Raw genomic sequence first — 14,183 nt, forward strand, 5'->3', positions numbered from 1 at the left:
ACCTGCTGCGCCACTGGTGAGGGGGCAGTTCCTGCCCGTCAATCTCCCCCCGTCCACGCGCCTGCTCGAATCCCCCGGAAAACCGGCTCTGTGCGGCGACCCAGGTCCCGCTCTCACAGCTCCATCTCCCCCCACCGGCTCCTCCGTCCCTCACTTGCGGCTGCGTCGCCCCCACGCTACCTCCCCCTCCCGCCTCTGCCCCCATCTCCTCCCCCGGCCTGTCCCACTCCTGCTGCGAGCGGCTCTGGGCACCACCCTGTCACCATGGGACCGGTGACCTCCTGGTGGCGCACGCGGCTCCCCAGCCCGCACCCTGGGGCACCGAACGTCACACAGGCGACAGACACGCGCCTCGACCCGGGCTTCGCCCTCGCTTTCGGTTTCACCAGGCAGCGCCCCCACCCCCCTCACTTCCGCCTGGGCAGTGCCTGGAAAGCAGCAAACCCACTACACACCCCCGCACGATACCTGGCGTTCGGCGCAAACCTCGCGATATTTCACCCCTTTCCCGTTTCCTCCCTCCTCTCTCGCGAGAGAAGGAGCTTGCAGCGGCCGAGCCGAGGCCGAGCGGCCTGGGAGGTACAGCAGGAGCCTGGTAGCGAGGCGGCCGTTGTCCCGGAACCTGGCGGGGTAGGTGAGAGATCGGCCGGGACCCCCAGGGCCGGCGGGGGCTGACAGGATGGGGAGCGCGGCTGCATGGCTGTGTGGGGGCGGGAGGGGCTGTGGAGCCGGGCCGAGGGGGAGCGGAGCTGTGTTGGGGAGGAGGCTGGAGGTTCCGGGCGGGGAGCGGAGGCTTCGAGGTTGTAGGGGTGGGGAAGCAGGTAGGGCTGCGGGGCGCACAAGTGGGTTGTCTCTGGGGCTGGGGTGTAGATAAATGACCCCCCAACCCCGTGGTAGCAGGTTTGCTGTGACTGTCTATAAGGTGCTACTTCGTTATAAGTGACCGTTCCTTAGTGCTCTGTGTACATTTGATATCTTGCCTTCTGGGAAGATGGACAGTGGATTTGTTTCCTGATGCTCTTGGTTGGCTAGTCATACTAGTAGCTTTTGAATGAAGTGGTTGGAGATGCTATTAATAAATCGTGTTAATGAAGGTTTTCTGTCACGTGTCAGAATGGCATTTCCTGTTGGGGATTGAAAGGAGCTCTGTTCTCTTGTGTGCCAGTTAAAAACAGTGATTAAGGTAGTTCTGCAGGTTCCTATGAAATTAATATCCCTTCCTCCTGGTGATGACTAGTGAACAGTGGAACGTTCCTTTGTGTACAGTCACTTAAAGCAGGGCACTTAGCTTTTGGGGCTGTTCTCTCAACACCAAAATGAACTACTCTCAATGGGTGCTAGATAACAACACCCCACCATCTCATTGTTTTTAAGACTGTAGCCTGTCCCTGATTCTTCTGGATTTGAGATTTGTTTTTGGTGATGTTGAATTTGTCAATGTTTACAGTGTAATCTGAAATCCTATTGTAGTACCATCAGACAGTGGTTTTCAACCTTTTTTTCATTTGCAGACCCCTAAATTTCAAATTGAGGTGTGGACCCCTTTGGAAATCTTAGACATAGTCTGTGGACCCCAGGGATCCACAGACTACAGGCTGAAAACCACTGTCATAATGGTGAATGTACTGATTGACCAGCAACTTTGCCTTACCTTGATGAAGTCTTAGTTCTGATGTTTTCTTCAGCAACTCCAGCTTTTCCACTGAGCCTCCTGAAACTATTGAGAGTGCCTCCTTGCCCCGAAGTATCTGTCTGTTATCAAAGATACACTTAGTAATGCTGTGTTGGCACCTGAAATGCACAATGTTGTATTCTGACAAAATTGCTTTGACAAAATGCAATTGCAAATTTTGGGATGAGTAAAATGCAGTTGATCACCAATGCTGCAAGCAACATAGCATAAAAACCTACCCGCAACCCCACTCACCTCTCCAGCTGTCACTTCATCTCCTTCCTCCATTTCATCTCTAAGATCATGGATGTCATCTAACTCCTGTCTGGAGTTCCTTTCCTTCAACTCCATCCTTGACCCTTTCCAATTTGGGAAATGCCCACTTCACTTGTTACCCAGGGCTCTTTCAACCCAAAGCTCTTGGTAACTTTTACTCAGTGTGAGATGGTGTCAGGAAATAAATTGGGAGACACGGCTGTCCGACCGATAGATGGCTGTCACAAACCGAAAGCACTCTTGTGTTGTCCTCTGAAAGCTAAACTTTACTTAGTCTCAAGCACTTACGTCCGCAACAGGTTAGTAAAACACCCCAAACCTCTGATAATTACCAAAGCTGAGTGCGGCTCTTGAGTGATGCAGCGGCAGGCTTCCAATGGCCAAATCTTCCCTCTGCCGGTGGGGACCGCAAGATGTATCCAGAGGAAGAGTCCAAAAGAGTCCAACTACCTCAAACTTTTCACCCTATTTATACATTAATAATAGAATGACATGTCCCTTAAAGAAAACTTGTTAAGTAAGCAGTTTCAATGGTCAAGCAAGAGGTTCCTTCTGATTTTTTATTAACCAGGTGTGGGTTTTTCCAGAGTTTGCAGCCCTGAGGCCCCAATAGACATTCCTGAGGCACATCCTGCTCTTCTAAAGTGTATATATTAGCAACTTCAACACAATTCTTATCAGGAAGGACGCGGGGTTAAGTTGCCCTTTCTGTGGCACCCAAAACCTCCTCTCTTCCTGCCTTGGTTAAGCTGAGACTGCTGACTAGGTTGCTTTTAGCAATAAGCCATAGTGGTTTCAGGCACTTTACTGGTTTGCCAAAATCTACCTGTACACACTCATCTGACTAGTTCTCACCAAAATTCACAAACAAGTACTCCATCTTTGTCATTCTTATTTGTTGACTGACTTTGACATCAGTCATGCTTTTAAAATCTTGTCCTTCCTTTGGCTTGTAATAGCTCTGTCCTCTACTGGTTCTCCTCTTACCTGAGACTGTTCTTCAATGTTTCGTTCACAGGATACTCCTCGTCCCTGCTCCAACATTCAGTGGAGGTACTACAAGGCTCTTGGATTCCTCTTGCCCCTCTACACATTATATCTGGATGATCTAATTTAAAAGCAAGGTTCTAGTCATCATCTTTATGCAGATTTACAGATCTTCGTTGCTACTTCAGACCTGCTTCCTTCTATCTAGACTAAATCTTTCTACATCACCTTATGTATATGCATCTGAGAGAGACAAGATAGGTGAGGTAATGTCTTTTATTGGACTAACTTCTCTTGGTGGAATGGACAAGCATTCGAGCCTAGTCCACCTTGTGTATCTCATCCTAGGACCAACAAGCTACAGTAACATCGCAAACAATGATGGTATATACATCTCTCAGTTCAACCTGACAGTGTAGCCAAAACTGAACTGTTTTCTCTAAACATCTCTCCCCTTTCTTAGTGCCGTTGTTGTCCACAGCTGCTGTCTCTTTTACTCAGGACTGCAGTCTTGGTTTCATCTCTGACTTATTCTCTTTCCACTCCGACATATCCAGGCTGTCTAAATCTAGCAGTTTTTCCCTGTATGGCATCTCTAAGGCCAGGTCTACCCTAACCCCCTAATTTGAACTAAGGTACACAACTTCAGCTGAAGTTCGAAGTACCTTAGTTCGAACTTACCTCGGTCCACACGCGGCAGGCAGGCTCCCCCGTCGACTCCGCGGTACTCCTCTCGTCTAGCTGGAGTACCGCAGTCGACGGCGAGCACTTCCGGGTTCGACTTATTGCATCCAGACAAGATGCGATAAGTCGAACCTAGAAGTTCGATCGCTCGCTGCTGAACTACCGGGTAAGTGTAGACCTACCCTAAGACTGGACATTTTCTTCCATCCACACAGCTAAAACTTTTGCCCAAAGCCTCATGTATATGTCTACACAGCAAAGAAAAACCTGTGGCTGGCCCGTGCCAGCCAGCTTAGGCTCAGGGGCTGTTCCATTGCTGTGTAGACTTCTGGGCTCAGGCTGGAGCCTGAGCTATGGGACCCTCCCACCCCACAAGTGTCCTGGAGCCTGGGCTTCAGCCTGAACCTGGCTGTCTATGCAGAAATGAAACAGCCCTGCAGTCTGAGCCCTGTGAGCCAGAGTTGGCTGGCATGGGCCAGCCACAGGCTTTTCTTTGCTGTGCAGAAATACCCATTAGCTCTTTGATTGCTGAAACTTCCTCCTTTATAAACCCTTCCTGGCTCTTGGGCAGTGAGTCCTAAGTTTATGCCATGATCCTTTTGTCACAGGTGTTGAGTAGTATTGAGCTAATTATGGTTCTGCTGGAATGGTATTCTCGCTTATTGAGGCAGTTGAACTGTTGATAGCTGTGACTGGCCTTTTGACTTCTAGCCCTGCATATACATTTGGAGATGAGTGATTAATCTGTGAATTGCTATTCTATTTGGTCCTGCAGTATCAGGCAAGATTTTGCTTTCATGTAGGATGAGCCCACTCCTGCTTCCATTGAAATCAATAGGAGCAGGCTGAGTGATTGAATTTCACTGAGCTGATCTATTGATGTCCTTGGAAAAGTAGGAGGACAAGTTTTTAGGTGTGTGCTGTTGTGAGACTAGACATTTCTCTTCCATGATTCCTGCAGTAGCAATAAAGTGAAACTTACGACTGTTCTTCTACATCTGCTGTTACACAGGTGAGAATGTTGTCAGTTTCACGCAACTGCCACCTATTGTTTATTCATGAGGGGAAGTTTTCTCTACATCACTGTAGAGTACATGGCTGCTATTTTAAGTTCTGAATTACTTGCATCTCACCTAACCTAATGTTAGTTAATGCTGTATTGCAAGGGATCTTTATCAATTAGGCTTTGATCAGTGTCAATTTAGTAACATTTTATAAGTAATTATGATTGATATACAGCCACATAAAGTTGCTTTTATATAGTAGATGTGTACTTAAGTCTACAGCAAATTTATTTAACAGACATGGATCTTCACAGCAGGTGGGGTAGGATGTGTGCGCACGCCAATGGCAAAAGCTCACTTGGAACATCTTACAAAGCAGATGTCATTGGGACTGTAAGCACACCTGCTGATCTCCTCATCTCATCCCAGCTAAGGATATATAAAGGAGTGCAGTTCAACTGCTATTCATATTCTTCTGCCAACTGTAGGCAGTGAGCAGCAAATTAACTGTCTGTCCCTTTTTGGAAGTTTAGTATTTTGACTTAGAAATTGGAATATTTAATAGTGTGACTTTTGTCAAAATTTTGGCCCCATCGGGCATTCCATTTTCCAGGCTCCAGTGAGACTTCCTTGTGCTATTGTGAGTCTGTTGTTCAGCTTTAAGATGTATTTCTCTGAGGGTACTGTGTCTGCAACAGATGAGTTTTCTGTACCTACTCTGCTTTCTCTGTATTAGATTTTTACCAATCGTACCTGTAGGGCTTGGGGTATAAGCCTTAAATTCCACCTGTTGGCTAATTGAATATTGTCCTCTTACTGATCAACTGGAGCAGTCAATGTGCAGTACCTGGCCCCTATCTTCTGAATCAGGAACAGGCATCCAGCAGACTTCCTTGCCAGAAAAAGCTTGATATCCAAGGACTTATCGCATACATTTGATACTGAGGGTTAGGCTAAGCTACCACCAAAGAACTCTTCAATCTCATAGTTACATTCCCCAAAATCTGGCACCTAGAGTTGGAAGATGTCTACTCTGTCAAGCTCAACACTGGCTTCAGTGTGAATGTGAAAGACCTGTTGAACCTTTAGAGGATTATTTGCTGGCACAGTGTTTATTTCGAGTTGAAGAAATGGAGCCATGTGTCTCACAACTCAATTTGATGTCATAGCCAGTGTAACAGATTAGTGTGCCACTGGAGGCCTGGTGCTAGCCATCCCTGATTACAGAATCAACCACACCTTGCAGAGATCACAGTGATTGCCCTATAAAGAGCAGTGGAAAGCTCAGAAAATTGTGGAGAAACTGCAGAGTGTATGAATAGCTCCTGCATGGAAGACCTGAGACCAAGGGAGCTGTGACAGAGAAGCACAGGGAGCAGGAGGCTCCTGTGGGGAAATTCAGATGGAGTTTGACCCTAGTAGTTTGGGGGCGTAGCAAGGTAGGCTCCAGATAGGAAGAGCTGGGAGGATGGGCTGTGAGAACAGACTAGGACAGAAGAAGAGCTCTGGTGGAGAAAGAAGACACCAGAGCAAAGTATGGACTGTAGTGTGGTGATGAACTTTTATTTTGGGACCCTGAGGATTGTTGAGCTGTTTTTGTTAACACCCTTGCCTGGGCCTGATTTAATATCTACATGAAAATCTGTGTGCAGCAATTAAGGGGCTCACATGAGGGGGGCTAATAGTGGCAGGGGGCCTGCAAAGTGACCCCTGGCTATGAGGGGGTGCTCATTAAATGGCCACCCCATTACAGCCAGCATGGTGCTGCATCATCTTCCATGCCAGGCACTTCTCTATGTTAGAGGCCTTCTAGCATCCGCTCCATCTGGTTTTGGAGACCTTTGTCTGCTGAATTGGGTTTCAGTGCATCTGTATCCGGCATCTCAGTGCTTCAGCGTCAGTGCCTCAGGGAGGATTGATAGCATTACATCCAGCTCCCAGGTGCCAAAGAGTCTGTTTGTTGCACTGAAAATTCTGATACTTCCACTCCTTTTTTTTCTTTTTTCCTTTTCTTTTTTTCCCCTAGGACCAGGCAACAGAGAGAGTTGCTATTGGGAGTTAAGTCTGTTTGCTGCCATTTTTACCGGGTTAGTTTTTTTCCTTTGTGGCACAAAACAGGGAATCTTCTCCTGCCTCTCCCTTCAATGTGTCAAATATACCATACCTTGGAGAGGTGAATTCTAGTCCCTGAAATCAACTTCATTGCTATTCAGCATGGAGTCTGTGCTGCTTTCCTTTGGAGAGCTATCAACTCTTTCTTTCAGTTCAGGTGATGCTGTAAGCACTTAAAAGGCCATATGTGGAATCCCTCTGCTTTACAATGGGGTGGCTCTTCTATAAAGATGACTAGTCCTTTGGCCCTATCGGGAGATGTGGGCTCAATGCCTGGAATCCAAAAGACCAAAGATAGATTCCCTCAAAAAAGCTGAGAAGAGTCCATCCTGTTAGATTTATATATTGGAGAAAAATGGCTGCATCTTCTCAGCAGACATCTTTGCCTTAACCCATCAGGTTCACTTAGCTTTGAAGTGGAAGCTCAAGAGCTTAGATCAGTGGTCCCCAAACTTTTTTGGTCATATCCCCCCCCCTTACTTGGTCCTTCTCCTCCCCTTCCCCGAGTAGGGCTGTTGCCTGTGGTCGGGAGCAAGCCTGTGGTTGGGAGCGGGGCTGGCTCTGCAGTGGGGACCAGGGGTCATGGTCGTAGTGGAGCTGCGGACAGAGCATAGCTGCTGTGCCCCCCTGAACATTCCTCTGTGCCCTCCTAGGGGGTGTGCTCCCACAGTTTGGGGACCACTGCTTAGTATAAGCGTTTTATAAACTTACTGCCGAGCGCCTACTGCCACTGTTATCTTTAACTCCAGGCAATTCTTGGTCCTAATGTCAGTCTCTCCATCTCATATTTCATGAGTTTCCAGGAACATCTGAGAATGACTGATAACCACTAACTCCAGAGCCAGAGACTATGGGAGGATGGGGGGAAGAGGTGGAAATAGTCTGTTACCTCCAGTGAAAGAGGCTGTGAGAATAGCCAGCCAATGAACGAATGCACCAACTATGGACTTCTTGCTGAGCCTGTACCTCCCCATAATTGAAAGCTGACCAGTGTTACAAGTTACACAGAAGGGGTTCAAATATTCTTGCCCAATCCCAAGTTTCTCAGTTGTGCATACAACTCATGATGGGTCAAGAAAATCTGTTCCTCCTCTCCTGATCCCAAGAGATGAAAAACCAAACCAGATTGCCAAGATAAGATGTAGTATTCTGTCAAACAACAAATGTGCATACAACTATCAGTTTGTTAGCTAATTTATGTCTTCCATATCTAGGATAAACTATCCCCCTTATTTTATCAACTGCCTGAGGAAGCTAAACCCAGGGCATTTAGAGACTTAAGTTGCCATTGACACTGCAGTAAAAACAGAGGCAAACATAGTAACCGCACACCCGTCCTGGCTAAGGTGTTCTGATTTGCCAAATGAGATACAGAGTGCGATAGGAGATCCTCCTCTTATGGACTTACAATATTCAGTGGCAAGACAGAACTCATTTTACCATCTTAAAGGCTAATGGTACATATCAATGTCTGACCCTCTGTGTATGCCGTTGTAAGTATATCTTTTGTGCACATCCCAGATTCTTATTGAAGATGATCCCTGGTGTAGGTGGAAATCTGTCATCTTTTTTAATGTTGTTTTTCCCCAAGCCTATTTGTTACCAGGGAGACTAATTGCAGTAAAAGTGGATTTGCCTCAGTGAAATGTTAGCGAGATTAGTTCTTTCTCAATCAGCAAATGTTTTCTCATTCAGTTCAGACTACCGCACAGCTTCTCTCAGTGGTATCAACACCTTTTTAATCTTTTGATACATTTCTCTTATGACCTGTTCTTATTAGAGCAGTAAGAGCTGAAAAATGTCACTTGGACTGGCATAAACTTGAACAAAAAAACCTGATGCAAAAAGCAATTTATATGAGTAAAAATAGCATCTGTACTTACACTAGCTATGATTTTAAAAAAATATACAGTGGCGCAAATCCTCATTCTTTAGGACTTCACCTGTTTACTAACTATGGTTGGGAAGTAAGTACTTTCCCCATGGTATAGTAAAGCCAAAGGCATTGTAGAGTTTTTGCCTGTCTCTGAAGCATCCAGTTAAGGACAATGCAGGATCCTGGGAAGAATTCTTGTGTAAGAGCTTATTTATTATCTGCTACATTGAAACATTTTGTTACAGTACACCGCTACCTCGATATAACGCTGTCCTCAGTGAGCCAAAAAATCTTACCGCGTTACAGGTAAAGCAGCTTTATATTGAACTTGCTTTGATCCGCCGGAGTGCGCAGCCCCGCCCCCGCGGAGCACTGCTTTACCGCGTTATATCAGAATTTGTGTTCTATCGGGTCGCATTATATCGGGGTAGAGGTGTATATGATTCGGGACACTGGTAGGTTGGGCCTTCTTGGTGATGACATAGCTGCACACTGTCTCCCGGTGGTACATAGATCTAGTATCTCAAATTTACTCACAATCCCTGTGTCTGTTACATTAAATGAAGGGAGAGAGGGAGTGTTGATGGAGAGAACAAAGATGAACGCGGTGAGAGAAGTAAGGGAGGATGAGGAAAGGGAAGGAGAAAAAGCAGATTTTTAAATTGCTCCTTTCCCTCCAGAAGTTTGGCTGCCACTTCAGCTGCAGTTTAGTCCATTTGGCCTCTTTTGCATCACTTTCCAGTGTAAAAGTTAAATTGAGAGCTGTTTAATATTCAAATGTTAATTTTTATAAAAAGTTGAAATTAGCTGCTGCATACTTATTTTGATAGGGCAGCTGGCTTGAACTGGAGGGTAAGGTGCTAAGGCTAGGATATTTGCTGGCATGGCTGTCAGTCAGGAGTGTGAAGAGGTGTGATCTTTGATGACACAGCTGTACCATGAGAAGCCCCTAGTGTAGACACAGTTGCATTGGGCTGGTAAATCTGTGCTTTTATGGGTATAGCTTCTTCTGCTCAGGGGGTGATGTAGATTTACTATACTCATAGAAAGCACAGTTTTACTGTTCTATCTCTGTATGTGCTCAGAGTGCTTTGCTGGTAAAGTATACTGGTATACCTATACTTGTAAAGTTCTCCTAGTGTAGGTATAGCCTAGAATAGTCCAGGGAGCCTGTGATGGGTTAGGACCCCCCCCCCCCCATTTGTCCGGGATGCCACCTGATGTATTTGGGTTTCACTGAGCCCGCCTGCTCCACTAGCCTGGGCTCCCTCTCCCTGTTTTGCTGAATCAGGCTCTCGGCCTCTGGAAGCACACACATAGGTAGGGACGCACTATCTGTAGAATCACACACGGTCTGCAAGCAGCTCTCTATGGGAAGATTCAGCTAGGAAATTGCCCAGCACTCAAGTGCACACCCCCATTGGGGGAGTAAACCCAAAATAATATTGTCTTGCGGTGTATAGAAAAGTCTGCACCGTGCAAGCTCATAAAAATTCACCCTCTCCCTCAATGTGGAGAGAGATGCACAGCTTCTTGCCTCCCCTCCCCCCCCCATATGAATTGCACAAGCTGGGTTATGTTATAAACAAGAAATAAGTTTAACTATAAAAGGTAAATTTTAAGTGATTATAAGGGATAACAAACAGAAGAAAGCAGATTACTAAGCAAATAAAACAAAACACACATACTAAGCTTAAGATCTTAAAAAGACTTGGTTTCAAGAAGGAATTTCTCACCCTAAATGTTGCTTTTGGGGCAGGTTGCAGAAATTCTTGAAGGTTAGCTATCCTGCTTGCAGCTTAAATCTTCAGGTATCTTATTCACAGACTAGATGGATCCCATTTCCAGACTGGATTTAGTAGTCTGCCCCCTTTCCCTTTGTCCTTGTTCCTTAGGTGTTTCCAGCAGTCATACTGGGTGGGGATTCAGTGAAGAGTGAACCAAGATCAACTTACTCCCCAGCCTTAAATAAGATTTACATAAGGTGGGAATCTTTTGTTTCCCAGTCTTGACCTCCCTCTCCTTTTAGTGGAAAATTACTAGAAGCCCTGACCTATTCGTTTCACCACAATGTCCCAGAATGCCATTTAGGAAGGAGAGAGATTAGTATCTTCAAAGTCTTATTGTTTCTTCCTAATGTCCCATCAAGGCTGTTGTCTGGTGGGTGTCTCCCAAATATACATCCATACATAGTCAATATTCCTAACTTTAGATACAGAAATGGTACATGCATAAAAATTGGATAATCACATTCAGTAAATTATAACCTTTCCGATGATACCTTACAAGCCCCATCTTCCATAAAATATATGTTATGCCATATCCATATCATAAGCATATTTCCATAAAGAATATGGGGTATAAAGTGAGCAAGTAATTTGGAAAAACAACATTAACAGTAGTTATGGCAGGAGTGCTAGAGTAGATAGGGTATAGGTGTTCTTAGCACCATGTCACTGCTCAGAACAGATCTAAACGAGACAGGCTTTCAGCAATGATGGGGAGATAATACCTATGAATAGGGGTACTGGTGTTCTGGCCAAATTCTAGTGTGTGTGACTATTTACGCTTCTGCCTGCTTGCCTAAATTCCTTGTGTAGTTTCAACTGGAAAAAGTACTCTTTACTTCCTGTCCTAAACTACACAGAAACATTATTGCTAAACTTGCTGCTTATCATTCCAGAGGTGAGCCCACATTAATAATAGAATCAGTGATGCTTACAGTTTGTATCAATTCAAGGTGAAATGTGGTATGTAAAAAGATTTTATTCATTAAATACTATTTGGGGGCTGAAAATATATGGCATGCTGCACCTATGAATTAACATTAAACAATGCTCTAGATTACTACTAAATTCACCATCAGCTCATACAGAAACACACAGTATCTTATCCACTTTTTTCTGAGTCTAAACTAGATTGCAGGTTCCTTTATTAAGCACCAAAAACATTGCTCTTTGATAAATGGTAAATACAGTAATGACATACATAACTTTAGGTTTGTTATAAAACTGTCACATACCCTTCATGTTTTGGCCACCTACATTTTCAGTTAACATATAAAATGAGTCATAGGGCTCTTTTACTGCTGCAGTAACTTTGCCCACCCCTTTGTTAGGGGATGCTAACTTTTTGTCCTGAGGGCCACATCGGGGTTCCGAAACTGTATGGAGAGGCAGGTAGGGAAGGCTGTGCCTCCCCAAACAGCCTGGCCCCCATCCCCTATCTGCCCCCTCCCATTTCTCACCCCCTGACTGTTCCCCTCAGAACCCCCGACCCATCCAACCCCCTCTGCTCCTTGTCCTCTGACCGCCACTTCCCGGGACTCCCCGTCTCTAACCGCCCCCACAGAACCCCACCCCCTATCCAACCTCCCCTGCTCCCTGTCCCCTGACAGCCCCGACCCCTATCCACACCCCCGCCCCCTGGCAGGCTCCCCAGGGCTCCCACGTCTATCCGACTGCCCCCTGGAACTCTCTGCCCCTTATCCAACCCCCCCGTTCCCCCTCCCCCTTACCAGGCTGCTCAGAGCACCAGGACTGGCAGCTGTGCCACCTGGCCAGAGCCAGCCACACTACTGTGCAGTCTAGAGCACTGGGGCAGGCTGGTGGCTCTCGCAGCCGCGCTGCCTGGCAGGAGCTTGCAGCCCCGCCACCCAGATCACTGGTGGCATGGTGAGCTGAGCCTGCAGGGGAGGAGGGACAGCAGGGGAGAGGCCGGGGACTAGCCTCCCTGGCCGGGACGGTCCCGTGGGCCGTAGTTTGCCTACCTCTGCCCTAATAGATAAATTTAAGATTTTTTTTTTTCTTCCTGCCTCTTTAGGCAGACACATGTCAAGATAAACAAGTTAACATCTAATTATGAATTGTGAGAGGTAGCAGTTTCAGCTGCTGCTTTAACCTGGTTTGACACTGATACTGTCAAAATGCTTTTTACTACCGAAAACTTGAATACTCTTGCTTCTATGTTTGCTTTGTGTGCTATACAGAGATGTTTTGTTGATTTGTAGGATATGTTATAATTCTCTTGGTTTCAAAAGTCAAACTGCTATGACTACAGGGCAAATTGCACCTTAGGCCTCTTTAGCTCTCTTGAGTGCCCCACTTAGGTGACTTGCCTGGCTTCCTGCACCTCTCTCAGGGTGTAACTGCAGTCAAACCACTCTTAGATGGGATTTCAGGGCTTCAACTCCCTGATTCATGACCACGAAGGCACAACTTGATTTGGAGATCTGCAGTGGTTTCCATTTGAGAACCTGTGATAGCATAAGTTTTCAGTGATATAGAAACAGTGTCTTCAAAACAAAGCGTTATTTATTTGTTCCTCAAAGGTATGAAGTGTGTACAGTACAGGGTAAAATCAATAGGCCTACACACATGCAGGGGCGGCTCTAGCCACCAGCAAAGGAAGCAGGTGCTTGGGGCAGCCCATTTGCAGGGGCAGCAGCTGGCAGGGAGCCAGCATGGGAGCTGAGAACCAACAAGGGGCCCTGGGAGCTGTAGTTCCTTGGTTAGCTCTCTGCCTAAAGAACCAGCCCTGGAGCAGGGAAAGAACTACATTTCCCAGCATTCCCTTGGCTATTAACAGGAAAGGGAGGGGGAGGGAGTATGGTAGCTGAAACCTCATGCTGCAGCTTGCCATGAATGGAGAGTTCACTGCTAGAACGGGTGGCATTGTGAATGGGGAACAAGTATGCCCAAGGAGTAGAAGGCTTTGCCCCAGATATCCCCAGCCTGGATTAGGGATACTGGTGTTGACCTCACCTTGCAGCCCCCAAAGAAAGAATTGGGTGGACTAAATGGACAGTGCCCCTCTCTATCTGAAGCCTAGCAAGGGAGGTACGTGGATCCCACTAGAATTTAAAATGAAAAGTACGGGAGGGGAGGCTCTGGACCTGGGCAGTTTTAGATACAGTACCAGGCACGTAGGCGAATTTCCACTTCTGAGCCATGGAAGCAGAAATTAACTTTTCCTTTCCAGATTTAGCTAATATTCAGAAAGGGAGTCTAGCATCTGCCTTCCAGATTTGAACATCTCAAAATTCAGGAGTGTTCAAGCTCAATTTAGGCAGCTATTACTTCATTTCTCCCAAATCAAATATACTGATCCACTGTAACTTGCTATAGAAAAAGCAGGATAAAATTGAGCAAGAAATGCTTCCCAGTGTTTATTAGGACTGGAATTGCTATTTTCAACAGCCATTGCCAATTTTTTTTTTTTTTTTTTTTTTTTTTAGTTTTACTTGTTTAAAAGGAAGACCGTGATATTGCAATTCCCCATAGAAACAAAGAGTGGAACAAAAGAATAATAAAGGCACCTCAACTTTTCCTCATTTATGGAGGACAGTCTTATAATATGCATCCAGATATCCTCCAGTCACACAAGCTGAAAATTGTTCCACTTTACTAGAGTTCTGTAACCATATGGGAACCAATCCTGTTTGTGTTCTGTGCACATCTAAAATTCCTGCTAAATGACCCACCCTGGGAGCGAGTTACCAGTGACCCAGGGCTGGGGCAGAAGGAAGGTGCAGTTGAGGGAGAGAGCCCAGGGCTGGGGTGGCAGGGGGGTG

General features: G+C 46.0%; 1 protein-coding gene across 4 annotated transcripts in view; it reads left to right on the forward strand.

Moving 5' to 3' along the window:
- Positions 1 to 487: 487 nt before the first annotated feature.
- BTBD10 (BTB domain containing 10) overlaps positions 488 to 14,183 on the forward strand; it is a 50,893-nt gene continuing 37,197 nt past the window's right edge. For 2 of the 4 annotated variants that reach the window (XM_034769972.1, XM_034769973.1), the window contains exon 1: positions 532 to 630. The gene's annotated coding sequence lies outside the window, so the exon portion shown is untranslated. Of the gene's footprint in view, positions 635 to 14,183 lie in introns of all 4 variants that reach the window. The other 2 variants (XM_034769976.1, XM_034769974.1) reach the window with 2 other exon arrangements.

The sequence above is a fragment of the Trachemys scripta genome, chromosome 4, assembly GCF_013100865.1.
Source record: "Trachemys scripta elegans isolate TJP31775 chromosome 4, CAS_Tse_1.0, whole genome shotgun sequence".
NCBI lineage: Eukaryota > Metazoa > Chordata > Testudines > Emydidae > Trachemys > Trachemys scripta.